This window comes from Zonotrichia albicollis, chromosome 3, assembly GCF_047830755.1.
Source record: "Zonotrichia albicollis isolate bZonAlb1 chromosome 3, bZonAlb1.hap1, whole genome shotgun sequence".
NCBI classification, from domain to species: domain Eukaryota; kingdom Metazoa; phylum Chordata; class Aves; order Passeriformes; family Passerellidae; genus Zonotrichia; species Zonotrichia albicollis.
The window spans coordinates 68825687-68852957 of record NC_133821.1 but is presented as its reverse complement, the minus strand read 5'-3'; the positions used below and the strand labels follow the sequence as shown (position 1 = coordinate 68852957).

The following is a 27271-nucleotide window of genomic DNA, read 5'->3' as shown; positions in this document are numbered from 1 at the left end:
GGGGGCACCTGGGGCTGAGCGGGAGTGCCCTGGGGGAGACCTGCCCCAGTTTGGTGCCTCTTCCAGCCTGAATAAAGATCGCTGTGATTCTGCAGGGTCTAGCAGCATTGAGTCTGTCTGTAGTAGCTGTCTGCTTAGTAATGTGAGTTATAAGGAAAATCGAGATAGGAGATGGCCCATTTTCCGTCAGTGTTTGATTCAAGACAAAAATGGGAAGTTTTACATGCACTCATGTAGCAAGTGTTTTAAAGCTTGTTCAAAAACAGTTGCATCATTGATGAAAAGGGAGCATTCTGTATAGGCCTAAATTCACTTATTTAACGCACTTGAAGTGTCTGTGATCTGTGTAGCACCACAGGAGCAAGGTTTTAAGTACAAGGCCTTTCTCAGTCCTGGATCTGAAACAGCTCCAGGTGACCTGGCTTTCTGGTGACGAGCAGCCATTGCAATCCAGGCACTGACTAGTGGCCAGGCTTAAATGAGCTGCTGTGGGCAAATGCAAGCTGTAATAATTAGCATTGCTGTTGGCAGTGTTAAGAAGCAAAATGTCAAAGCATTAGGCCCCGTGGAGCCTCGATGGGGTCTGACTACACTGGCACATTGCTGTGACACTTCCTAATGCCGAGTTTCAGCTTGCAGGGGCATTGCACTGCCAAGGGTTTGGATAACCAAGGAATGTCCCTGCAGCTGCTCCTCTTGCTGGGGCAGACAGGGAAGGACAAGCAGACAAGACCTTAAGCTCTAGTGAGAAAGAGAGTTGGGATAGAGATCCCAGTTCATGAGCTCCAGCTCTGACAGAATCTGTTTCTGTATCTGCCAGCCCAGTTGTTTCCCAGATACCTGCATTCATCTGTGGGCTCGGGAGCTGCTAGGCAGATGACGCCATTAATATTTCTAAAGTCAGGTGTCTTCGTCTTTAAGACCTTCAATAATTTATTTACCATCTTTTCACCCAGTCTTGAGAATACCAGAAATCGAGTCCCCCTCCAGCCACCTGCATGCTCCAGGTATCCTCTGACACCCCAGCACACAGCCACACATCCCTACGAATACACATGCCCTGCTTCTGTACCTGCCACCTAACTATTGTCTTGTCCTTGCCCACATGCCAAGATTGTCACTATCTGCCACGCCACATCCTTCCTGGTCACTGCCAGGGAGTATTAACCATAAGCCAAAAGTTTGTGTTCATATACAAATAGTATGCAAAGTTGCAGATTGTTTCCTTATATTATTTGCATATTTCTAACTAATTTCTACAGAGAAGCACATGTGGCTGAGCAGGTTTAGGCTCTATATAATGACTTCTGTATGGTGCTAGGATTAAAACAGAATTGGAAACAAAGATTTCTGCTTAATACTGGTGTCCTGTTGACCTTTAGTGGCCCAAGTTCTCTCCAGCAGAGGTTTCACAGTAGTTGTGCTAATCCTTATCTGTCCTAATCTCTTGTCATGAGTCAAAGACACAAAAGTGGAGACTTGCTATCATCCATTATTACTACAGCCAGGGTAGCACACTTCTAAATTCAAAACCTGATTCCAGCATCTGCTTTCTGAGCCTTCAGTAACTTGAGACACTATATCACTACAACTATAGAGCATCCTGCCAGTCTGCCTCCAACAGCTTTACTTTGGAAAAGACACACTTTCCAGCCTCTGAAATTACTTCAATCCCCTTCTTCAAATGATAAAAACTCCAGTAAATATTAATCATGTACACTTAGCTTTTTTTTTTCAGGTAGAGACAGTTCCCGTTTCTCACACCCAACCATTGTGTTGCAAAGATATTTCTTTTATCCTTCTTATTGATGCTTTTTACAGAAATCACCAGCTGCTTATCAAATAATAAATTTTTCATGTTTGAATTTTTTCATTACTTCTCTTGATTTTCAGTGAATGAGCATCATATCTGTGACCTCCACAGATACGATGCTCATTTCATTTTCTTGATAGTCAAATGTAACATTGTTTTCAAGATTTCAAAATTAGTTCAAAACAGGAAAATAAATAACAGTTGTAAAATATAAAGGTGAATATAAGGGTAAGCCAAATGGAGGAGATGGTATACTATGTAGTCTTTCCATGGCATTAACAGTGAACTTGAAATGTTGCTATTTTTCTTCATTTAAAGTGTAATAGGTTATATAATACAAGACGTAAGGAAAAAAGAACCCAAAACCAACAATTTCTTACAGGAGCACAATTTCTTCATATTATTTCATATTTTATACATAGTATCTTCAAAGAGTCATAAATACACTGTGATTGTTCCTTGCCTTTTCTTAATTCTGAGACATATGTAAATGTTCTAGGGAAAGATATCCAAGAAATAATAAGCTTTTGTTCTCAAGCCCTAGCTATACCTCAGTTAGTGCTACTTGTGCATGAATGCAAGGTTCATGAAAAGGATTCGTCTGATAGCAAAGCAGTCTTCTATAACTAAATATTATTCCTTCAGCAGCAATTAAAGCACCATCAGTGAACCTTGTCAGTCTGGCTCCAGCAGCTCTGACTGAGGAATGACTAACCAGGTCACTTCTGGCATTCATTTCCTTCCTGCCCACTGAGATTATATATTACTTTAAGGTGTGTGCCTTAAGAAGTGAACTAAGATCACTGGTCTCAATCTGGGTGGCAGCATTTCTGGTAATTCTCTTTTATTCAGCAATCTGCTGGGCGCTCCCAGCCCCAGCACTATGGTTTTTTTTTTTTTTTAACTGTAAGAATCAGTTAATAAAATGCTTAATAATTTCATTTTAGCTAAGTAGAAAGTCTTTCATATGATATTATTTCTTCTTAAAGTGAAGCCAAGCTTTTTAGTAGTTTAGTAGTCTTAGTTACAAAACATTCAATCTATTTCAGTATCGTATTGTCCTTTTAAACCACAGTCAAGCAAGGCCTGGTCCAAGAAAAAAAGAGCATAATTCCAGATATTTTACCACGTTGCCAGGTGTGGCTGTTATGTTCTAAAACATAGATTATCAAGGTCAGTAAACACATTTCCAGCTGCTAAATGATCTGACTAGCTCAAAAGAACTGCAGCCAGTAAATACATGTCTGTTTTTGTCTAAAATGATGCCATGTAGTCAGAAGCTGATTTAAAAGTTAGAAAACAAAGAGTATTAATAAATTATCATTTTGTACATATGGTAAGTAGCAAGTGTCTCCAATTTTCCATACTATGAATGAGCTTGTTAAATATATTTATTATTTCTTTGGAATGGATCAGTGCAGAACAACAAGTTTCACGTATGAGTGATTTATGTTAAGTCAAGACCTTGCACAGTTTCAACAGGATCTATTAACAGCTAAGTTAGATGGCAGCTGATGGCAAATGGTAATGCATTGGCAATTCAGTCTTTAAAAGTGACCTATTTGTATAGTTTAACATAGAATCATTAAAACTTGAAAAGACCTTTACAATTATTGAGTCCAATCCAACCATAAACCTAACACAGCCAAGTCGACCACATTTGTGTTCCTCACAAGTATGTAAACTTCCTGTTACAATAAGAAATAAAATATTTCAGTGGCTTTAGGTGAATCTATACTTTCTGTAACACTTTGGTTTCAATCCCAAATTCTCCTGTCACCCTGCTGCCTCCCTGCTGGCTCTCAGACTGCTTCACATCTGCAGTGACCCAAATACAGGGCCAGAAAAGGAAGTTCTGTCTCTGCAAGGAGGGGAACTGCCTTGAACCACACAGCTGGGACAGGAGGTGTTCAAATTTGAGCATGGTTGCCAAGAGCATGGTAGCTAAAGCCACTGTGAAGCACTCAGTGAAAGCCTATTATCTATTGGTTTTACCTCTGAATAAAAACAATATTTTATTACAACAGAATGGCATTCACAGTTGGTCTGTGAAGTTTATTCTTGGTACAGAGAGAGATAAGTGATGAAAATCATTGGGGGTATGGGAAATATCTTACATGAAGAAAGATGAAAAGGATTAAGTTTGTGTTACAGAGAAGATGTATAAAATGGAACATGACCAAAGTTTATACTAGGAGTGGCTGAGAAATAACCATCAGGGGTTTTTTGTCATAGCAACAGCTTTTCTCAATTTCCTTGAAATTGAAAGAAGGCAAATTTTAAACTGATAAAAGTAGACAATTTTCATTCAGCACAGAAATAGACTATAAAGTTCATGAGCAAGATAAATTATCATGGTTTAAAAAATTGGCAAGATTCAAATAGTTTACATCCTTGTGTAGATGATAAGAATACTTAAACATGATCACAGTAAATATTTAAAGTCTATATAAAATTCTGCGAGGTATTAAAATTTTCATGTTAGAGATTCCATCTGCTTTTCTTGTTACAAGTGACAGGATAAATTAAGGGAAATGCAGACCTAAGGAAGAGGCAAAACAGAAGGCTGTCATTATGACTTGGTTGTATATGATGCACGTGTCCACACTAATGCAATTTATAATGACACATACACATATTTATAGTGCATATAGGCAGCATTCTGTTGTGTATGATTATATACATCAATTTATCAAGCACTTTAAAAAGTTTGTCATGAATCCTGGCTACTACTGTAAACTGTGACTTCATCAATTTGTCTGTAATGACTGGACATAGAGACGCAATCAAGCTTTCAGTAACAGCAGTGAGACCTTTTTCTACTGCATCTGTAGGAAAAAAAACACCAAAGTGAACTTAGATCCTAGAAAATGTCTTTTGAGAGACATTGCACAATTCTGCAAATCAAAGCAGGGTAAATACAGTTTGAGAAATCCACAGCTTTCCTGTATAATTCATGAGGCAGATCTGACTGGGACATTCCACTACTGATCTCTTCTTATACACTTTAAATAAAAAACAAATGCTGACACATGTGTGCTTCTGGGAGGCACAGTAATACTTAGCTTGTTGGGAAGACAGGTTGTTAAAGTCTAAGAATTACGTTGGAATGACTTTGATTTTGTTTTCTGTGTTCTGCACTTTTCATTTTTGGGACCTGCCTTTGACAAACCCAGCTGTATATTTTGGGCCACTGAGTCAAGGAAACTCCCTGTACTTGCCTCTCTCAGAAATCCACTACCTCCATGGTTATTCTGAGTCCCATTTCTTCCCACATGAGACTCAGTATTGAATCTGTAAAACTGGGATGCATCGGGTTGAAGAGATTTATGTGGTGTTATTAAGTGTGTCAGGGAGCATAATTTGATGAATAAGAAACGTGGCTTCGTTCAGACTGATACTATATGTCAGTCTTTGACTAAAGTCTTTTGTTTCCTCTCCCCCCAAAAATTTCACTTTCAAAGGGTGATTCTTCAAGAAAATATCAAGTCCCTCTTTATCTCTCAAATGATTCTCATGTACTGCACACTGAAGAATCCCATAGAAGGTAATGCTAATTTATCTTGCAATCACAGGATATAATGCACTTCAGATGCTTTTTTTTATTGCTTTTTTTTTTGGCTTTATCATCATATTTGGTGTATCCTAGAGTCAAATGCAATCCTGCAGCACAAAGCAGTGACTCTAGCAGAAATCTTGCACAATAATATCCTTTTAGTTCCATTTTTCTTATCTGATAACCAGAAATTACTTAACAAGATACTCATTTACTATCTAGTTCGCTTCACATGTTTAAAGTATGAAATTCTATCATTTGGTACTAGAACAACATCCTATCTTCCAGGAGCTAATCTTTAATGGCAGATGCCCTGTCTTAAATGTATAAATCTATGAGAAAACCGATCTGATAAAAATTTATGCCTGCAAAATGATGATTCACTTATATCAATGTACTTGTCACTCAGACCTTAAAAAAAAACATAATACCACAGAATTGGGTGGGTGCTCAAAATATGCAAGACCTCGATAATAGGAAAACATTAGCCACAAAGTGTAAAGGAGAAACACCAATTAAAAAATAAAATTACCAGTCCAAAGTTTCCAAGTTTGTACATCGTATCTTATGATCAGCAGTATGTAAGCATTTGGTCTTAGGGAGCTGCAGCAGCTACCTCATGAGTGACAGACAGCATGATTTCGGTTTAACTGGAGATACCTTACTCATCTCCCCAGTTTTCATATCTGTGCTTTATAAAAGCAAACATCGCTTAGACCTTATGAATCAATATTTTAATACTGGTGTCTAATGCTGAACTGATGTGGCTGTTCTAATTAAACATCATGCTACTTCCAAAAAACTCAACAGAAAAGAATATTGTCTCGGTTTTTAAGCTCTGAGGACAGGCTAACTATATAAATGTTTGCTTAGCGTGCTTAAAATTATAATTGTTTGATATTATTTTGTTGCTGATTGCAGATATGGTGGACTTTATCTTTGTATTGAACTCCATGTGTTTTATGTTTGTATCCACTGAATGAATTCCCTGAAAGACACAATAGCATTGCAGTGTAAGCCAAATTCAGTTATCATTAATTTTTTTTCCCCCAAACCAATCAAGGACACAATGGTTCTTTCTGTCTCTCTGCTATGGATAAAATATTTTCCCACAATACTTCATCCTGGTACCCTGTAGCAATCATTCCTGCAGACAACACCTGTCTAACACTAGAGGCTAACACCTCTTACAATATCAACTACATCATCTTGGAATGGAGGAGATCCCTGCAGCAACAGAGTCTCTCTTTGCCCTGCACTCATGGAAAAAAGTTGAAACTTAATTTCCCTTCTACATTAGTAAATTTTGTGGAGGCTTTTGTGGGGGAAGAGGTTTGCAAACTTTATGAAAGCAAAGTTTATGAAAAAATAATTTTCATATATTTAATCATCATAAATTCAGTGGCAAGATGCAAGAGGGGGACTCAAATTAGTGCTCCCTCAGATGAAAAAACATGTAAAAAAGTTAATGTTACATGCTCTGTGTGTACACAGAGTTTCACATTAGCCATAGTGTGGGCCCAGTGATGGGTCAGAGATATAGAGACAATTCTGGTTACAGCTGTGAAGATTAGTTAGGGGACAACAGATACAGTGAAAAAGAATCCACGTTTCATCCCTTTAAAGCTTGTGGAATAGCTCTCTTATTTGACATAAACTATTCCTGCAGTCTGAAGTATTCAACAGAAATCGTCAAAGGCAATCTACAGTGATTCAACTGATGCTAGGACATTCAGGACTTGCTGAAATTCTTCTATTCAGTGCTTAATAATTGACACTCTGCAGAATTAGAATTAAGTCACTGTCATATACTTTACAAGGTATAAAAGTGTATTAAGTGAAATGTAATCAAGAATATATTTTAATCCTGTAGCAATAAATTTAGTAACCAAATGTCTACTTGGTGCTCAGAATCCTGATTCTGGTGAAGCATTAGATTGATGCATCAGTAATTTGCTGGATTTCAAAAATTTGAGGTTATAATTTACAGCTATGAAGGAATGCCAGCCCCCTGTATTGATCACATAATTCTGTTAAAGGAAAGTTTAGAATTATTGGAAATGTTATTTTCACAATGAGTAAGTGCAGTCTTTGCAATAGTAACAGAAAAATATTCCTACTTCACTTCAGTTCAGCTGTGGTCCTGAGGAAATCCCCATTTCATTCCCAAGAAAAGCTACAGCAGAATGCAACTAATACTGTCTAACTACAAGAAACTGGTCATCTTTTTATAAAAATTCATTTGAGCCCTGGTCCAAACCTTCAGGAAGTCAATAGAGATAATTTGATTTGCTTTCATGAATCAAATTGATCCTAGCCAGGCCAACAAAATATACAAATAAGGGAATTTTGATAGAACAAAAGCACAAAATTTTACATTGGGTTCCAGTGGAGTAAATTATATTAGATACCCTATTACTGCTAGAGAAACCATGCGCTGAGCAACAAAAGATAATAATAATAGGTATAGCAAATTTCTTATCTCTGTTCTCAGGCAGTGAGAAAATGTCAATGGATGTTATCTATGGAAATACAAGATCATATTTTTTAAAAAAGTGAAATACAGCAAAGAGGAGGCAAATAACCAAGGGCCCCTTTGAGCCTGAGGAGGTAGGAGAGGAGCACTGGAACCAGCCAGTCCTGAGCCTTTATTTGACCAAAGGAGAAAGCATCAAGTGAGTTCTGCTAAGGACCAAGAAACTCAACTGGGTCCATGGACTCCTGATTGTAGGGGCCTTAGTCAGGGGAAATATCTTGTGTTTTGCTGCGCGGTCGGGTTTGCATTTCAGGACCCTTCCTGAGGGAAGGGCATTAAAGAGGCCTGGGCATGGTACTGGGTTTGTTTCCTAGGCAGGTGAGGAAACCTGCCAGTTTACAAAATTACAGGCACTTAGCCACTACTATGTGCTTGTATGAGCACTTCACCTTGCAATAAAGGCATAACCATTTCCAGTATTTTAAAGCAGACTTGACATATTATATTTGAGTGCACATCAAGAAAACATATCACTTCTCAAAACAAAGAGGAAAAAAGAAGTGTTTTGCAATCAATTGGTTTGAAAATTTTAAGAAAACTTCTTGTTTGTTGAAAAGTCACTATTCAACGAAGAAAACATGTTTGTCTCAGGCTGTAGGCTGTTTGGATTATCTGTATTTTTTCCTGTATTTTTACCCTACTGAGAACAGCATGATTCTTCTCCAGAAATGACACACAAGAGCAATAGCAGTAAAACATTGGTATCTCAAAGATGAAAATAAACGCACACACATGTATTTATGACCAGATTTAAAACTTTCGCTTTATAACCTGTATTCAACTACCATATATTTCTAAAAAAAATACTGTTCAGGTATAGACCCAGAGGAACTGATTTTTCTGTCTTTTATGTCATGCTCTCATTCTGAAAAGAATCCTAAGCTATGTGTGAAATAGTAGAAAACTGTATTACTTACCAATGTAAATTAAAGAACCCACGGTTAGTCACACTGGTTCCAAGCTTCCAAGGCACAAAGTGAGCGATTGAAATCTTGTTGAGATGTTTCCCTATTGTAAATAGCAATGGAGAAATCAATCAATTGAGAATGGAGGACAAAAATTTAGCCATAATAAAGATATATACACAAAGAATAGAAAATAATAATTGAGGAAAGTCAAAATGATTGCATATAATTCTTTCAGTATGGGCAAAATCTGTAAAACTAGGTCTACATTCAGTTTTACCCAGATTGCTAATCTTTATGCTATCCTGTCTCTGGAAGCTAAATTTGTCTCTTATAGTACTTTGCACCAGCAACAAAAAGCAAAACACAGACAGACCATCAATACAGTTTAAATGTGACCTCTGCATCAGCAGTATTGATGAGAAAGTTTTAGCTGGTGAAAAGGTGAATGTGTTGCTTTTGTGTAAAAAGTTTTATTTCACAAGTATGCTCAAACAATCTGTTCTAGTTATAAGCAGTGTGACTATTTATAGTCTGAGCCTAATACAGACATAACACACTTGACTGTGAACAGTAAATACTTTGTGAGGGTTAGAAAGTGAAAAAAGAACTGCCACATGGTGTACAGCTGAGAACGACAGTGCAACATCTGCAGATTCCCACAGGATGTGTAATTCTTGTTATTTCAGGGTCTCATCCAATTTATTTGACATTATTGTAAGATTCACATAAAGATGAATTGATTTTGGTCCTTAGCTTGTCATGTAAAATACTGGCTAAATACAGAGTTTATATTTGGATAAGTGAAATAAAACCTTCCTATTCCTGCACCCTGAATAAGCACTTTCACCTTGTTTAAGATCATTCCAAAAATAACAGGAAGCAGGCAGGTAATAGGTACTATCTGGCCTAGCATTATAATTGCAGCCCCAGGCAGGAAGGGAATAATGGATTCTTCTATACACATTTTCTCCACAACCAGATCTTCAAGGAAAAGGGGCAATTGTAATAATAAAGAATCCAAATCTTTAAAAACCTTTTAAAAGCAAATTGATTAAATCATTACTTTAAAAATCAATCATTTCTACCAGTTCTATGCAGCACAAACATAGTTCCTTACTCTGTTTCTCTTCTTTACTTGAGGGATAAACGTCTAATGAAAAACAAAGTATGGAGAGACTTGTATAACCACAGGTCAGCAGATGAGTGAAGAAAAGTATGCTTGTGCTTAAAAATGTAGATCTCAGTTGCCAGAGTGTGCACATTGTAGATTATAACTAGTTTTTATTAGGCTTTCTGATGGTAGGAGTTAGGGAAGGCATGATCTGGGAAGGCATGAGCATCAAGGGAAGCTGTACTGCCATGCTTATTCTGGGATTATGTTGTCCATCCATCCATCCATCCATCCATCCATCCATCCATCCATCCATCCATCCATCCTCTGTGAGTATAACAGGTTCATTCCGATATGTTGCAAAGCTCTTCCATTAATGGTGTTTGTGACTTCAGCTGTCGATTTCCTGCTGTTTGTCAGTGACCTTGGCTTCACCCTTAACAACTGCAGTGAGCTCCAGTTCCATGGTACCTGTTTGTACTTCAGCAGCCTCTCATGAACTAAACTTAGCCCGGAAAAGCAAGAAGTGAAGCCCAAACTTAACCTTTCAAGTGGCAAAGTGGTTGGAGGTAGAACAGTGTTGACATGACTCAGTGACACGAGAGGCAGATGGGATCATGGGAAGAAGCAAGTGTGGCCTTCAGGGATCTGCTTGTCAGGGACACACACAAATGTGGGTGATCTGCAGGCAGCTGTGTAACACCATCACCTTAACAGTGCAATCGTGGCTTAGGACAGTCCCTTCTGATAAAGGATTATAGCTAAACTACCATCAGTAAATAAACTTTTTGTATTTTTTATAGCTATATGAAATATTTTTTTTTCATTGTTTGATTCATGGACATGAGAATTCACATGAGGATATTTCTCAAAGAGTGCCCCCATTCATCAGTGTAAATTTTTTCTACTGAGCACAAAGTGGTTGGTTATGCAATATTAGTGTGACAATTCCTGGGGGGATTTGTACACCATCAACAATAAGGGCTCTATGCTCATCAAATGCATGGCCTGCAGATGATCAGTGTCTATGTCTGAGCTCTCAGCTCACACTATCTTGCTAAACTTGTCTGGGCTGAGGAAACTTGTTTTTCTCTTTCCTGTGGGCCTCCCACTAAGAAACAAAAATGAGTTCATTTCAGTGTATCCATCTCTGCTCTCAAAATCCCACCTGGTTCTGAAAAATCAAAATGTCTCCCCTTAAAAAATCCCAAAATGAAACACTGATCTCTGCAAAGACAAGAAAACATATACAAGAAGGTGAATGAAACCTCTGGCCTGTCTGCAAAAGACAGCAAGTAATTACCAAAAAAACCATGTGATTTGTTTAATTAGAAATACTGCACTTCATTATGCTTCTTTCAACAGCCAGAGAAGACTGTAATGCTTTTCCTGGTATCAGCAGTGAGAGCTGGAAGACAATACTTTATGTTCATTTATTACCCACACACAAGTTTCTGTTGATTTACAACTTAGTTCCAGCATTCAGTAATAATGGAACTAACTACCTTTAACCTTGAGACATGTTTCATCTTCACACAAATTATTTACCTGGTTTCTGTGTGAGTTTGTTGTTCCTTTCTGACAAACATTTTTTTCTGTCTTGTCCAGGAATACAGATCATTTTAAAGATTATAAATCAAGAAGTGTCTAATGTTATCACATAACCTGGCTTCCTACATAAACTATCTGAAGTTCTTATTTTAATTGATTCATGGCTTTTAGATGTACTGTTTTACCCTGATCTCTTGAGTAAATGCTTGAAAAACAGAAAAGGAGGTCAAAGCATGCAGCCAACAGCCCCTGACCACTCTATTCTGGTTCCCTTTCTACAGCCGGTCTTTTGGACTACATTTATTTAGGTAAACCAGACTGGAAACTCTGCACTGACCTGGAAAACACATGACATGGCTTAGACTGAGATCCAAAAATCCCCACTGCCCCATCCCAACCACATTTATTTTATCCAGAATTAATGGGAAAGGTTTTTTTAACATGCTGTCCACTTAATGATACCCACACATTTTCTGGATAGTAGGGCTAGTTGTCAAGGATCAAAGTGTGCTAAAACTGTAGAAGTACCAAAAACTGCAGAAGGATGCATGAGTGTGAGCTCTGACCTTGTTTGACTTGCATGTGTAAGAAAAACTCTGTGACCTTTATCTAAGCTTGCAGCCACACTCTTAGGTTCTTCATCTACAGTTTGCTTCTCTGCCATGTGTGCAACACCCCCTCTCCACATACTCCACTCCTCCCATCTATTTGTCTTGACTACTGAGTATCTAATAAACATAGCACATATACCACAGCCTCAGGATCTCCAAGATGTGTACTCTCGTGTTTTCAACCTGCATCCTAGTTATCTCGTGTTTTGTTTCCTGTTTATTCTCCCAAGTGAATATGGGGTGTGGTAGCTGTCCTTAAAAGCAGGCTAGCAGCTAGCTGGGCTGACTGTCCTTGCTGAGGAAAAGGACAGGTGTTGTCCATCCCAGGGAAAGTAACATTTGAGGAAACATTCACAACTGGTGCAATTGAGCATGGGATCACTGTAATTGTAATGACAAAACAGCATTTTGAGAATTGAAAATCCTGAGCATTTACAGGAGAATGACTTATTCTGATCTGAATTATTCTGGTCACAACTCTATACAGTTGTTTTCTGAAGCTGTCTTAGAATCAAACTTGTTTCTGAACTAGTTTCTGAGGTGGGAGGGTGGCATATCAAAGCCTACCATGTAGGTGCCTGTTCAGTATGGATTCAAGTATAGTGTTAATTTTTATGGCATTGAATTTCTTCACAGGTTCAGGTAGGCAGAGGAGGCCATTCATTGTTCTCATTAATGTGAGGGGATAATAGAAAGTATTTTTTAAATAGTCATCATGCATCTTTTGGTTGGGTTTGGTTTTTTAGTATTTCTCACGGCTTGGGGGCCTTTCTGGCAGTACCTTTCTTTCAAAAGGTATCATATCCTCTAGGAGAAAGCAGTGATGTGAAAGACCCAGCCCTTCTAGTGAAAGACCCAGCCCTTCTAGCTGAAGTATTTGAACATTGAAAGACACCTACTGATACCATCCTAGTTTTGTCTGGCTGTATGGGGAGGAAAGAGGGAGTTTTGACTGTTGCTGCCCAATCATAAGTCTTCCCTAAGGGTGGTGAGTTTCCTTCTCAGGTAGGTAGCAGGTGTCACTTCCTGCTTCACTCAATATCTCTGAAGGCAGGGAATGAAGTCTTAGGAAAGAAGATGTTCACTCTACTCGAATAAGGGGCAACTCCAAGCAAAAAGACCTTCTGTGGGTACAGCTGCTACTGGGATCACAAGGTAGGATTGTAATGAGTTTGAGTTTGGGGATGTTTTATTTAGGAAAGAGCTAAAGAGCAGGAGTCATGGTATGTGATGATATGGTTAGGGCCTCAAATTATCCAAGTAAAGGTAATTGACTTCAGTGCTTCAACTTTATAAAAGCAGCTAATTTTCTTTTCAAATTTCTACACTGGACTTCTGACACACAAAGTCAGACATGATTCATTTTACTTTTGAGACTACTTCAAATATAGATGCAGGTGGCATCATGATAAGTGTTGGATGTCACCCTTTGCAGAATGTGCCTTTCTCAAAACCACAGTCTGCCTTTGTGGTTGTTGTTTCAGAAGCACCCTTCAGCTGGTGTTATCACATGATAACACAAACTGTGGGAAATGAGACAGTCAACAGGTGCTAAGAGACCATGAATACTAGAAACAAGAAAAAAGTGAAAAAAAGACTAAAGTTAGGCCAAGGAGATACAAAAGTACCAGAAATTTTGAAAAAAATTTTAAGGTAAAAACAACGCAAACAAAGAGCATTACAGGTCATTCTGGCTAGATCAGAGGAATTACTGTGTGAGAGTAATGTATTTATAGCCATGTCATCATGTGACTGTAAGATTTACCTGCTATGTTACATCAGGCTTTCTCTAGGGCCAAGAAGGAAAAAATCTTTGATTTACTGCTCTTTGTTTGGAAGGTTTTGTTTGCAACAGTAAAACCATACAACACTTTGTTTTTTTAGTTGTTGCTTTTTCAGTTGAACCTAGTTTCAGGCCATGGATTCCAGGGTAACCATAGATCTGGGGCAGACTCTGTCCTGGAGCTGTTGAAAAGTTACAGTAGATACTGTAAGTGAAATGTCATGAATTTTACTCTTTTCAACTTGAATTCCTAAGGTGATAAGCATTTGATTGTGTCCAGAGGTCTATCTCTTCCTTTGCATGTCTCCTGCCCCATACCTTCTGACTTCACTAGCCAGTTTCTAGACATTTCAAAATGTGGCAAGTATCTTAAGGATAATTATGATCCTAAGTGCTTCTTGGAATTGAACTCCTTAGTGGAATACCATCATACATTAATACTGCAGAAGAGCAAAAGGAAGAAGAACTCAGCAGTTCCAATAAATATTTGCCTTGCTGTCCAATGAACCTACACATACTGGCTGACCACAGAGCACATTAATCCTGCCAGGTCAGCCATGAAAATATTATTGTTGAGAAAGGTCGAAATTGCTAAGGTACAAAAGATTCAAATCTGTAGGAAGCCATCAATTCCTTTGCTTATGGAACAACCTATTAATTACACATACAAAACCACCCTGCAATCAGAAATATTCAGCATGCAGTAAGCTATTCAATAAGCATATGCATGAATAAATACCCCAAATGCATCTTTAAATGTAATTAAGTATGTGTACAAAATAGCTAAGGAATATGTTGATATGTATATGCATAATTTCTAAACATTCAAATGCTTGCTTGCATAAACAAATACCATGTACAAATACAGCACTTGTAATACAGGCACACAGAAAATTTGATTCTCATTTCAGTTTGATTAGCATTATTAATTTTTTCTAGATTACTGACAAAAATCTCAAGTCCAATTAAAAAATAATAACTGTAACAGAAGATCTGTAATATATTAGTAAAAGACCAAAATTGAGCATAATGAATTGTACAAATATATGTTTCAAAGAAAAGTGATAACAAAAGGTATCTTCTGAAACAAAGGCTGAGACAAACTTTTAGTCCAAGACATTGTTTTTTCATTGCTATCACCAGTGGGGCACATGGCCCATCGTGGCTTCTCTGCCAACTCTTTTTTTTTATGAGTCATCACGGCATCAAAAGCCTGTCAAACACCAGAGCAGAGATAACACATCCATAGACCACAGTGTTACAAGCCTCCACAGTTTTTTTCCTACCATACCAGAAGAGGAGTCTCAAAGATTCCACTCACTACTTCCTCAAGTCCAGCCACTCCTTGAAGTGCTACTCTATGCAGGCTTTGGGGAGTTGAACAAAGACAGAGCTGTAAATGAAACCAGCATTAGCAAGGGCCATGGGAGTCAGCCTGGTCGCTGCTGTAGATTCGCCAGTGCTCCTGACTCCTCTGCCCGGCTGGAACCCTGGGGTGCCCCAGGAACCATTTCCAAGACACGCTTACTCCACCTCTGGCAAATCCTTGATTTCTCCAAAAATGCCAGGAGGGAGAGATGTGAGGGCAACTGCTGGCAAAACTGCATTACAGCTTTAACTTTTTTGATTTTGAATTGAACCTTTATAAAGGATCAGGTTTCCTATGTAAAAGACTGTATTGTACTGGTAAGGAATATGCCTCCCCAAATCACCAAACCAGCAATAAATTCCTCTAAAGAAGTTATTACCTGTGGTCGGAGTTTTCCTATGTTAACAGGTATTTTTCTCAGAGAATACTTCCTTGTGTTTCTTTGTTTATACTCAGTTATTCAGGATATTTCTTTGTCTTTATTCTTTTCCATGAGTTCATACTATGAACACCATTAAAGTAAACCAGTAATGAATGTCTTTAAAAATTTATACAAAAACTTTAAAAATTGCTTTTTTAAAAGGTTTTAATTTCTATGGAAGTATTCAGAGAAACTCTGGTCCTTTCATTATATATGATCACATCTTCCAAATGTGTCTGTAAGGAATAACATTGATATATCACATTTATTTGGTACAATTCTTCACTAATACTAAAAATAATGAAAAATTCTAAAGACAGGCATATTATATACAATACAGAAAAGAATATTAAAACTCAAGCCAAATGGAAAGTTATGTTTAAAATCAGCAGCAAAACTCTTCCCCGGAGACTGAGTAGAGTCAAAATAGAAAAATGTACTGAATAATTAACAGGTGTTATTGAAAATGGGTGAAGTGGTTTTAGGTTTGTACATCCTGAAGGTAGCATGGTACCATGGTTAATAGTGCATTACAGGAAAATGAAATCCTACTCACCTAGTTGCTGTGGAACCTCTAAGAACTGCCATGGCACAGGTGATTAGTAAGGGCAGGAGCTAAGAAGGAAGCCTGGAGCACAACTACATCCTTCTTCCTAAAAGTGTCTTAGCATGACTTCAGACAACTCAGATCATCCTGATGATGTTATTGAGGGCACTGTCCAATGACAATATGGCTGCTACACTCTGGAGGAGTATCCAGGGGCAAAGCTCAGTGAAGTTAACCATGAGTGGGCTTCAGTGGGCACGGGATGTAGGGCCGGATTGCAGGAGGGAAATGCTCTCAGCATTTGGGCAGAAGCCCACACAACCCATCCCGTAGCAATCAGCAAGGGAGCTCCTCTTGTGTACCTCCACACTGTAGTCCAAAGGTGAGTGGAGCTGTCTTTGCCTACCCAAAGCTCACCATGGCTGAACCAGAAGAGGTACAGAACATATTGTTGCACAATTAGCTAGCCTGGCAGACTGGCTCACAGTATGGACTCATGGGGAAGACTAAAGACAAAGACATACCCTGAATAACTGAATATAAACAAAGAAACATGAAAAGGTATTCTTTGAGAAAAATACCTGTTTGACATATGAAAGTTTTGACCACAGTATGAGTCACTGCAAGTGACTTCTGATGATTCACTGCCATTTTAAAAACTCTGATATCAATCATAACAATCTCTAGTTGTTTCAAAAACTTTTTTTTTCTCTTGTGAATAAATAGTTTGAGTAACTTTTCATATCAAAACTGTGTGATTTAGTTTTCTTCTTCTTTTTAAGCCTCTAAACAGCCATACCAGTGGGCTCTAGTGGGTAAGATTGCTTACATTACTTGCTCCTAGTATCTTGGAAGGCCATTTCTAGTGCAGAGAATTGATCTTGACTGCTCTATCTCAAACTCTCCACTTGATCCAAGTAAATTACTTGGAATTCTGGTGGTAATGGTCATCTCCCAGGAACTGGACCAAGGGAACAGAACCCATGCTAGTAGATCACCAGAATGCCACCAAATTATGACTCTTGATTACTTCCATGGCCTTTGAGTTGTGATTCCTGCCTTACTTGCACGGGAAGGTTGAGTCGGTCGCTTACACCAGTATCACTGCTCAGATAAAAATAGCTTGAACTTTCTGTCAGGTATGAGAAGGTTCTTCCCAGTCAAGCATGAATCCCTTTCCAAATGAGGTAGTACAAACTGAAAACAAAAGAAAAGTTTTTCCATATCAGAAAGAGACAGTTGTGGGTCATTTGAGTTTAGCTAAATCGAAGTAATTTGACACATTTAACAGTGTCCATGTGGACACAGTTTAGCAGTGAAAGACTCTGGCCTACAATTACTAGTCCTCTTGACAGCTCCCACAGTCTTCTGTCCTAAATGTTTTTTTCCCCAGCTGATCTGAATTTAGGTAAAAATGTATCCTAGCAGTATCAAGGTATTCAGACAAATTTTGCAGGCAACACTTTTGAAAATTGACAAAATACAGTTTTGTAATAGCTTTGAATAGTTTTAGAGAGCCATTCAAGTTTAATCTGAATTGAAGAGAAATTGTTTGAATAAAATAAATTATACACTTCCTAGTTTATACGGCAGGAAGAATTTTTTTACTCTGTTCATTCTGTATCTTGTTACGTACAGGTAACAAAAATTTTGGGTAGGCAGCACCAACAGTCAGATAATTCTTCCAGTAATTCTGCTCTGAATTTTTATTCTACTTCAAGGCATACGTCAGTGATTGCAGCCACCTGAAAAAAACCCATCAAGTTTGGGATTATTTGTGGCTTGTATTATTGCTGACCCTGTGAACACTCCTAGTCCCTTTCAGTGTAATACTGAAGAGGCTAACTACTAACTGAACCAATCTGAGCCTGTCTTGAGCTAATGTTTGACTTCATAACAGAATGCTTATTTATTTAGTTAACAACCCTCACCTGGAAATAGCAGCTAAAAGTAATTTTTTCCCAAACTTGTTAGAAAAATGGCAGATACAAAATCAGGTTTCAGGAGTGCAAGAGTAGACTGTAAAAATATTTCTCCTGGGTTAGACCTAAGACTAATCTAGCTCAGTATTCAACGCCTACATTGGCCACCAGCAAATGAAGGATCTCTCAATTTGAAACCTTCTGATGAATACATCCTGTGTTTATTTAACTAGATTATCTATTAATCTATATTTTGACTTTCTTGCTGTCCTGCAGCACTGGTTTTGCCACAGTACACTTGAACATCACATGGAAAAATATTCTCCTTCTATCAGGCTGACCATTTTATGGAGTGGCTCAGGTCCTTATGTTGCAAGAAGTAGAAGTTAAAAAACAAGAAAGCTTTTACTAAAGGCAAAATAATTTAGTTGTATTGTATTAAATATTTGGGCAGTGTTGTTTACTCACAGATCAGTCTAAATGTCCAAGTCCCTACTGAATTTTCCATTTCGGCAGACGCAGGTAGACCTGGCAGTTTATGCCATTTTGGTTACCGTAGGGAGATCAACGCTTTTCTGATTCCTATGGGGACATCTGTTCATTAGCACACAGGGTGGCCAATATTGCTTTAGGTAAAGATCAGCTAGTTCCTCTGTTCTACACACTTTGTAAGAATAGCTTTGCTTATAAAATGTAACAAATGTTTCCTGGACTCTAGCCAATATATTTTTGATCCTTTCTTGATCTTCTTTTCACTAATCCTTTTCTTTTTGTATTCTTACTTTTTGTTGACATGCCAAAATTCTGTCAGTCTTGTTTCCTCTTTCAAAAAACGTATTTTTGTTAAGTTGAATTAAGCATTCTACCCTGTTGCCAAGAGCAAATTAAGTTCCCCCACACTGAAATCAAATTTCGTAAAGTGTCCGGGCAATTAGCTCTAATATGTGGTTGCTGTAACTCTTAATTTTCCCCTTTTAAGGGTTTTCTTTTTTCTCTGTCTTTGTTTCTGAACAGAAGACATGAGATTCCTTCTTTTCCCTCTGGTTGTCGTCTTTTAGTTCCCCAGCATCCAGCAACCACACACTGATACTTAGCCAAACCTCACTTTTAATCTGTAACCCAAAGATATTTAAGTAACAAATTGTTCATTCTTCAATCAGAAAGCCGAGCTGGTGAACCAGCCTGCTGGAACTGGAATAGGAACAAAACTTGAAGAGCAGACTTCTGAAGAGCTCTCCCAAGCACCACATTTAGGCATATCATATGCACACCTAGAGGTTTCCCATGACAATTTAAAACTGGCACAGCTCACCCACATAACAACAGAAGTCTTTTACAACAGAACTTATCTTCTCTGCATTTGTTGTCAGGATTTTGATTCCAAGATGTTCAAGGACATAATAAGAATACATAATTATTCCAAGTAGATGGCAAAGGAAAGGTCCAGCTTCAGTAGGATCATTGCAAAATTGTGACTGTTTTTAGATGATGGAATGGCCCAGCTCTAGCCTAAGCTTCTTGCAAAGCTTGAGCATTCTCACATCTGCATCAGCCTCCCATAGGCTTTCTTCTCTAGGCTACCTTCAGGAAAGAGGTTTTTCTTGTCCTATTCCTCTTATCCTATTCCTCCTTTGTCTTGATGCACAGGCGTCAGGAATGAGACCAAGCACTCTGTGGTGAGGAAGGATGTAATCAAAGCCAAGGAAGCAGTGGTTTCAGTTCCAATAAAAAGTCATATCAAAAACCCTAAATAGTAATAAAAAAAAATCCTGGATGCTTTCCCAATGTCAACTAGATTAGGATCAGCTAATTTGTTCATGAGAAATTTGACAGTTTGAACATTACTCAGTCAGCCACCATCCCTCTCTTTCCTTTACATTCTCATTTATTTTGGCAGACCTAAATAGTGCACATGATAAAGCTGCATTACAGTAACAGCCATCATGCTATTTTAAACATAACACTGCAAGTCAGAGAAAAGCTACTTGGATTCCCAAGGAGAGATAGATAGACAGACAGACAGACAGACAGATAGATAGATAGATAGATGATAGACAGACAGACAGATAGATAGATAGATAGATAGATAGATAGACAGATAGATAGATAATGTGTATATACCTGTATATATGTATACAGCTATATACCTATAGATTTGCAATTTGACTAGCCACACTGGAAACACTCTAATGAAGCAACAACAACCGATTTCAACGCATGAAAGCTGCAATTACATGAAATACTATTTTGTTTAAAAATTACTTCTATTCTCAGAACCACAAGAAGTGTTTTCCTGCATCCTTACTTCCATTGATGATTGCCAATCTCTGTCAATTTAATAGTCCTTTAAAGACATGGGTATGTTTTGCTGTTGCTGTTCTCCCTTTCTTATTCCTGCTCACCTCACCAACACTCCTTAGTCTACCTCTTCCCTGACTTAGCCTTCTGCCAGCCCTGTAAGTGATGCAGAAGGGAGGTGCAGCTGAGAGTTGAGCATCTAGTCCTCACTGATGTTCACTGGGAACCAGTCACTAACTGTCCTGCAGTGTTTTGAAAATTCTGTTATGAATAATAACATGCTAAAAACTCAGTCTCTATTTCAAGTTAATGGGGCCAGAACAGCACCCAGAAATTCATAGCTAATCTTTGCCCTCAGTTGTATGATACCCATGTACTTCAGCCCACTCTTTTATTTCTTCCAGGCCACTTAAAAAAATTTCCATGTGGCCAAGGCAAGAAGGTCAGCATGTTTCTCCAGAGAACAAGCAGAGGATGTGGTGACAGGTGGGAGGTGGAGCATATCTTCCTTCATCCGGAGCACAACTGCCCCATGGAATGGGTGGGAAAGGCTTGGGGCTAGGTCATGCACCTCCCCTCCCTTCACTGTAGGCATCCCTGAACACTTGGCATCCCAGCCCAGCACAGGCTCATGGCATGGGATCTCTCCACAGCCACCACTTGTGACCTGCTCCCAGTTTCACACAGTACAGGAACATGGACAGCCACCTTTCTCTGTGTCACCAATACCAGAACTGCAGTGCCTGTACTCACTGTGCCTCTCAGAAAAGGCTGGGCTGTCTGAAGGCAAGTCTGATAGTTTGTGAACTCCCAACTCACCAATTTCATTCTTCTCTATTCCATGAGCTACCCCTTACTCTTCTCTCTTCATCATTTAATTTTCCATCTGGCAGACCTGATTCATGTTCTATTCTGTCCCTCATGTTTCAGCTTCTTAATCCGTCTTGATTCTTACCCTTGATAAGACTGACTTCTTTGCTATTAATGTTATCAAAAGGATTAATTAAAATTAATGCAAGACTTGTAATTCAGCTGAATTGTTGAAGTGAAAAGTCAAGCCAGTCAAAACAGCAAATGAAACATGCTCAAAGGCATATCACAGCAGCTTTTAAAAGAAAACACAGACTCTTTACAAAGGCCCAGGCTTCTAAACAGAAGAGAGAAAGATACATGACTAGACAAGGGACAATGTGTATTCACAGAAGCTATTTGAGAAGTACATATGACACTTTTCAAATATTTTAGGTCAGTTACATGATAAGCACAACACATCTCATGATACAGCTACAGCACCTGTACGTCAAACAAAATATAATCTTCTATAGGAAAAAAATATAATTTTAATATTGCTTATTATGTTAAAAATAGAATATTTACATAATCGTGACAGTATTTTCCCGATAACATCAGTCATGTTTTTCCATATTTTCTTGATATTACAAATATTTTTTCCAACATATTTGAGTTAGTTCATAGTGTCATATAATATGCAGCTGCTTGTTTTAAGCTTTGAGTGAAAGGAAGGAACAATTTCCTTTTTGTACAACTGCTGCCTGTTTCCCAGTTGCTTAAATTCTCATTCTTTGGGAACTTTATTTTGCAAGCTAAGAACTTAAACTTGTATTTCCTGGCCTTTACATTAGGATTTCTGTTTCCACAACAAGCACTCTTTAAAGGCATATTATTTTATAAGCGTTATTTCCAAGTTTGATCAAGTGGGGAAAAATCAGAAAAATCTCAGATGGAAAACATATCTTAATTATCATGAGGCATAAAATGCAAGGAAAAAAGTAGCTATTAATATATTAGAAGGAGGAGGAAAACAATGTATAAATCCATTACATAATGCAGCAAACGAGCAAGCATGGCTTCACATACACACAAACATAAAAGATACATTGCAGTCAGACACATGGAAAAAAATATATTTGAAGAAGGACAGAATGGTACCAGACAGAATACAGAAAAAGCAAGTTAAAGAACAAATTTACTTTAATGTATTAGCCTGCAGAGGTAGATGAAATTTACCCTAGACAAAACGAGAAAAAGTTTGATGTTGCCAAACTAGCTGATTTTGGAACTAACCAAGATACTTTTCCAAATATTAGTGATTGAATGCAGGAACAAAGACAAGGAAAGCTCTATTAAATGAGAAAAGGCAGAAGTCTTTGCAAAGGGAGAAGGAAAGATGTGAAGATGCCGAGCATCATAAACTAATCAGTCTATAAAAGTACTGTAATGAATTACTGAACAATCCACGTCAACAGCCTTAAAGATAATAAAGTGATAAAAAAAAAGCAACACGGGTGTGTCAAGAACAGCTCACTTCACACCAAACTAACTCATTTCTTTGACAGGTAATAGACATAAGAAGCACAGAAGAAAGAAGCAGAAGGCTGTATCTCTACCACAGTAAATGTTTGTCATTGTCCGCATGGTGTTCCTGGAGAGAAGCAGAATCTTGATGTGGTCACCGTCAGGTAGATAAGTTGGCTGAATTAGTTTCAAATCTGCTTATCAGTGACTTCCCACCAAACAAAAACAGTATCTCAAGTGGATGTGATTCTGCCTTGGGTTTACTGAATCCAGCTCTATTTCATGTTTCCATAGTGACTAGGACAGTACAGTAGAAATTGCCCAGTACAGCAGAGAGATGACATATTACATGGCTAGGGAAAAAAAGGAAATACTGATTTATTCTGAGCAGGGGACATTTCTGATGGTGCCTTCACCACCTGTGCCCCTTCACCACTATAGGCCCCCTTCACCACTATGGGTCCCTGAAAGCATTCTAGTCACATCTATATTGCTTTTTAGATTTATTCTGCTTCTAAACCCTCTTGCTAAGCCTGGGATCCATTCTGGTTCTCCTGTGAAATCAGAGGTGGAAGGTTATTGCTTGTGCTGGGTAGTTTTGAAGAGGCATATGGTATTGTGAAGTTGATAAATGGACCTATGGATCAGACTCAAAGACCACTTAGATAAATACAAGTGGTAGTGGTTATGCAGATGGGTGATAAAAGCCTTTTGGAGAGATTCTGGAAGACTTTACTCACTTCCCTAGAAGAATGATTGAAGTATTTAAAGATCAGGTTGAATGAAAATCTCACAACTGCTACTGTTTTTACTTTAGTGGCAGTAGTCTTCTGGAAGTAGCTCCACACTTTTACCAATAATTTACAGTTGCACTGATCCTCAGTGAGGGAAAACTGGCTGCAGCACTACTTGGGAAAAGTAAGTTTGTCTGATTTATAAGAGGTCATGGATCTGGCTCTACCTGTTCAAATATTAATATATCCATCCGTTTTGTGTGACTATTTTACCTGGGAGTATTATGGGAGAATTATAAGAATTTAAAAAAACATATATATAAAAATTTCTGGTTTATAAGGCATCTTTTATTGTAAAAAAATCAATCATTCAATAGAATTGGGTTTACTTTTGTTTTTACTGAACATTGGTATATATCATACATGCAGGATTTTATATCAAAGGCCAATAACCACTAAGTCAAGTTTAGGGGCAGGACTTCTTTTATCTACTGAGTCATACTTATACTTTTTGTTAACTTCTAAGTGAAATCATCCCTACTTCTTCTCTTTATTTTTCAATCACAAACTGCCCATAAAAAAGGCCAAGCTTATTCACAGGCACTAAGACACAAGAAGGCTTGACCAAACGTAAAAATTATGCAAACATTGCAAACGAAAATTTTAAGCACGAGGTTTCAGAATCAAAGATTCAAAAGCCTGCTCAGACAAAACAGCACCTCTCCATCTTAGCTGAGTACAGGAGTTTCCCAAAAAAAGCAAAAATTCTGGCTTTAAGTCCAATGGCAGATGAGCTGAACCTTAAAAACTGGTCTCATTCACTTTGACCAAAAGCTTGGGCAACTGAAGAAAATGAGTGAACCTAGGTTAACTTCCAAGTTGGCTGGCTGAGTGTTGTGAAGACTCTGCCTCTGTGAATACTGCTTCAGAAAATGTAACTTCTTTTTTATAGCAACCTTTTTCATAGGTACAAGAACAGGATAAAAGATAGGAAAACGAAAGCAGTATTTACAGTTGATTTTCTTTTCACTTAGCTCTCACATACAGCTGTGATTCATTTTTACCAATAAGGGAAAGTAAGATCATGCCTTTCATGAGTAATGTTCTTTTTTACTGTGGATTTCTCAGTTTTCAATGTTTTGTTTATTGATTATCCTTTTAATTCCTTGTGACAGAGGTAAGTTTAGCAGTAAAAAGGTCACCACCAGATGTGCTTTCTCCTCATACCTTCCTTTGCATTTTCGAACTGAGTTGCAAATCATGTCTTCTTGTTGGCAATAACACTGGAGTGAGAGGTTCAGCTCAGTCTTAAGTGCCCAAAGTTAAGGAATATACATTGCTTTCATCTTTGGTGGAGAGATACATTTCATCAAGCAGGACATATTGCATAGACAGGTATACAAGTAGACTGAGGACTTACCTTTAGTCTTTACAGTATGAAGATCTTGATCAGCTTTTAGGGGGAAAAAAAAAACAAAAAAACCCCAACCCAAACAAACCCCCCAAAGACCCCAACAAAAAAACTTAACAAATTTTATACATATAAACATAAACTTCACAATTTAGCCCTGATATAACTCATCTGGGCCTCCCAAATCACACCAGAAACTATTCAGCCATACAGAGGTAAGGCTGAAGAGACTCAAAAGTATTCACTGACTTTGCATGCCTCTGTTTACGGTTGTCTGGCTTTAAAGACTTACCAGCAGGTGTCTAATTTAAGCTACATTTAAAAAAAGAAGAAGAACTCAAAATGTGGGGGACTTTTTAGAAAAGATTTCCCCAAGTGGCTTGTACAAGGATTTGGAGTGAGCCAGTGCCCAATTCAGAAAGGACAACCCAGGGCCCAACCCAAAACTGACTGAAGGAACAGTGAGCTTGCATCACTCTCGTGCTGCCATGCTCCTGAGAGTGGCAATCACAGCATACATCAGATTAAGTCATGCATGTGTTACAGGATTCTGAAGCACAGAGGTGATAGTTTTCATACTGAAACTATATATTGCTTCTGTATGCACCGGGTACGTGCTCCATATACAGACCTTGTCTTCTCTAAAGTGAAGAAGGGAAAAACAAACTGAGTTGGTTTTGATCTGTTTCATTCCTGATCCAATACATCATGATACAATCCTGAAACCAAGGGAAAAACCCAATCTTTAATCTTTCTCATCTAGTCAAGGAGTGCCCAAGGAACATAATGTAGTTATTTTGATTAATACGTTGAAACTGTACCTAGTTTTTTTAATTTTCTCAAACTTTCTGAAAAATCATTGTCCCTTGGATACCAGCCATTGAAGTATTCTAGATTTCTACTCCAGTTTTCATCTCCTTCAAAGACTGATTGCACAAGATTTAAAAACTCAAAATATTTTAGCCTTTTTTTGTGCGTGTTTCCAGCTCATAAAATTGTTCACCCCTCCTCACTGGCTAATGGGGCTTAAAAACTTCAGTTGTCTTGTCTTCCTTAAGATTTTGTCAAAGATTAATTAACATGGCTTGAAATGAATCCTTTTACTTAATGAAAGAAAGTCTGTATTTTAGTTTTTTTTTTTCAAGTTACCACCAGGAGAGTCAGGATATGAAAATAAAAGATTTTAACAAGATAGACAGAAAGACAGTTTTGGAGAAGTTAGACTAATCACCTGACAGTGGTGGAGTGCAAACAGAGGGGAGAAAGGAGGTCAAATGTACATCAGTTTCTCACACCTGTGAGAAAGTAGGTGTGGGGAAAAGTTCACTTAAGAAAAAATAGGGAAATGTAAAAGTCTGTAAGACACTGAAAACAGATTGTTGAACTCCCATCCTTCCCAACTTGTTTTGTTAAAATAATAGAGGACAATATTTGTCTGCCTTTTAGTAAAGGAAATTGGGGCAAAATAAGAGGTTCTCTGACTCTTCTACAAAAATAGAGAAGAAAATTCCCAGGATTTTGGTTATTATATGTATTTAACTAAGCAGAGGATTTGGCCTAATATTTTTTGTTCCAGGAGAGAATTTATTAATGTATTTTTTAAATGAAATTTTTTCTCAAGCAAGATAATACCCAACTTCGGGCAAGTATGAAATCCTCCCTTCTGGGTGGGCATCTGTGCTGCAGAGCCCTGGGAGGTGAGGTACAAAAAGGATGCCATGGAGCATCTCTGCTCTTAATTCCCACTCTTGCATCTACATGAGCAAGCAGGGCAGCCCAACAGGCGTGGATGTGCTGCATGGCACGTTGATGTTGACGGCCCAATGTCCTCCTGCTGGGTGTTACGTGAGGTTTCAGTTTGTGAGCAGCTGCTGAAAGCTCCTGCCAGGCATCCCTGTTTGCTTCCACCTGAGAGAGCACCCAACCTCTGCATTCCCCGGGTGCAGGGCAGGTAGGGTGGGATGAGCAGGGCATTCCCTTGGAAGGTGTGGCTGTGAGGTGCAGTGAAAGCCCCGCGTGTCCTCTCACCCAGGGCACGCTCGGGCGGGATGGGAGCAGGGACACCCACCAGCCAGGCCCTGTCCCAGCAGCAGGAGCAGGTGGAGAAGCACCAAAGCTCTTTGGCCAGGCAAGCTCAGACATGAGCCAGGCCCTGGAATGTTCAGTTGTGTTCTCACTGAGGCATTTCCCACACAGACAGAGAGATGCAGAAGCTTAGGCCATGACCATCTGTGGTTTTAGGACTGTGCCTTTTAAAGCATTATTCTGCTGCCTAAGCAACATTTTAGGGACCTGTATAGTAGTTCAAGTCATTTGCCTGAAGCCACGACAGCCATTTGTGGCAGAACAGGGAAATACACCTTCATCCCCAGAGGCTCTGGCTA

The 27271-nt window shown here is 38.4% G+C and overlaps 1 long non-coding RNA gene across 1 annotated transcript; it reads right to left on the bottom strand.

Moving 5' to 3' along the window:
* Window positions 1–3091: 3091 nt before the first annotated feature.
* Window positions 3092–23010, bottom strand: LOC113459405 (uncharacterized). Its single transcript, XR_003380585.2, has 3 exons — window positions 22835–23010; window positions 8823–8913; window positions 3092–4641 (listed from the first exon to the last, which is right to left on the bottom strand). It is a non-coding gene; the product is annotated as an uncharacterized LOC113459405 (long non-coding RNA).
* Window positions 23011–27271: the final 4261 nt, after the last annotated feature.